This window comes from Dysidea avara, chromosome 7 (assembly GCF_963678975.1).
Source record: "Dysidea avara chromosome 7, odDysAvar1.4, whole genome shotgun sequence".
In the NCBI taxonomy this organism is placed as follows: domain Eukaryota; kingdom Metazoa; phylum Porifera; class Demospongiae; order Dictyoceratida; family Dysideidae; genus Dysidea; species Dysidea avara.
The window spans coordinates 16,088,479-16,090,788 of NC_089278.1; positions in this window are offsets into that span (position 1 = coordinate 16,088,479).

Genomic DNA, 2,310 nt, shown 5'->3' on the forward strand with positions numbered 1-2,310 from the left:
GTGGAACAGACAGTTGGACCAAATTTAGTCACTTTGGTACTCCTAGTCACTGAGAAGCTTGCTACGGGCACTTCACGTGATGGATGACTACATCATTTGGGGAACTCTAATTATCGAGTTCACCACCCATTGAATCCACCAATTTGTTATCAGCCTATATTAGTTAATAGTTAAGAACAGTTTTTTTTTGCCATGATCTTACCCCCCCATTTATCTAACTTTGCATACTTCACTCTGCACAACATGCAGCAATCATTTCCAGGATCCTGTAATCTCAACTCGTCAAACCAATTTGCACACCTTCAGGGTCTTCAACAATGTTCAAGTCAACTCAGCTACCAGTAGTTCCTTTCCAGAGATGAATGTAATACCATCCCTTTTGCCATTCCTGAACTACTCCACATCTACTGAATCATCAAAATAATGTGCCTCCATGCAGTGGCCTCCTCCCTGACCACCCTATATCCACCACGCCCATTGTCCCATTCTCCGTTTGACTTTATAAGCTTAATGTTTTAGTCTTGTTATGTATGTAGTTAATTTTTCGTTTATTGTTAGTTAATGTAAACAAGCAATGAATTATTCCTCTCATGTATCAGTCTGCTGCTGCTGCTGCTGCTGCTGCTGTTGGGGAGCTCTCAAAAACAAACATGAGAAAAATGCTGGAGGACTGTTTCACCCTTAAATTATGGAATATGGACTCCATTTGCTGTAGAAACTTTAAAGAATATTGCTGCAAGAACTACCACAAGAAATGGACTGCTAACCAAGAAGGCTTTCATGCAGGAATTTGATCCAGCAACTCTCCATATATGCCTTTGGAGATATAATGCAAAGAAAGACTATCCTCTGCTGCTAGGCCCTCCATCCAGCTGTGGCCATGCATGCATGGAGGAAGATGTTTGGCTTGTTTGTTTTGTGTGTGTGTGTGTGTGTGTGTGTGTGTGCCCCAGGGGCTAAAAAAAGGGCTAGTTGTGGCCAAAATTGAATTATATTTGGTATTCAAACTTTTCAAATGAATCAGTAAATTGTAGTGTAAGTTATCTTTTGCACGTAGCTATGCAATTTGCAATGAGTAGTCTTCTATATGCGTCTAATGCTAACAGTCATCTCCAAACTGCACTGTGTGCATGAGCTATATATACTAACTTAAGACAAAAATTGTGTATTACATAGTCTAAATGCCTGTTGATGCATTGATCGCAGCACGGTTGTGAACATTCATCTTAAACATTGGTATATTAACTGCCACTAACTGGTCTAAGTAAAGGCTACTCAAATTACACACATGCGAAATTACAGTACCATTTGCTAATTCATTTGACAAGTCTGTACATATTGAATGCAAAATATAAAATAAGAAAAGTATGCATGTAAGTGTATTTCACTCCATATTCAAGTGTATGATATACTGTGAATGTACTATATTGAGGCTACTTGATGGCCATTTTGTTTTCAGCCCACACATATTTGGTTTGGTGGACACCCCTTCTAATATTGATAAGTACACCAAAAAGAACTTGTATACCAAAAATGGTGCTTTTATCCACTCTGTAACAAAAATTTTGCTAAGCTACCCTACTAAAAAGCTAGCTATAAATGACTTTTGGTTAGTTGTAAATGGTGATTGGGCTAGTTGTAGGCTAAACTGAATATAGCACAGAAAAGTATAAAGTCAAAGTTCCATAATAATTATATGTGCTATGCATCTTACCTCTCTTAGTTTACTACAGGGATTGACCAAAAGTATACCTCAAGATTCAATATTGAGATAGTCATTTTCAAATTTTTTATTTTATTTTGTGGAAATTGTGGTTCATGCATGCACTTTTGATTGAAAATTGTCTTACAATCCAACTTATAGTTATGGCTTTAATTTTCTTTTTACTGTCTACTAAAATAAAATTTCCTTAAAATCTAATAGCTATATAAAACAGCCAGTATTTCCTTAAATTACTTTCAGGTTGCAGTCATTTCTCTCAAATTGCTTCAGCATGCAGATTCAATCTTGTCACAGCTGTGTTTCAAAATTTTCCCTGGGGGAGTACGCCCCAGACCCCCTAGTTAGTTAGAATCATTTCAGTCTTGCACAAGCCCTCTTCTCACTTTAACTATTTGGCGGACAATCATGACAATGCAGAGCTCAAAATAGCTACATACTTCATGCACAAAGACAAATTTTGTTTAGTTTGGACCATGTGTAACAACGGTCTCAGGTTAGGGCTAGTTGGTTTTTAGCTACTGGTGTATCCCCTTATTACGTGTAACATTTACTTTTTTGAATATATAGCTACATGCTATAAAAAATTA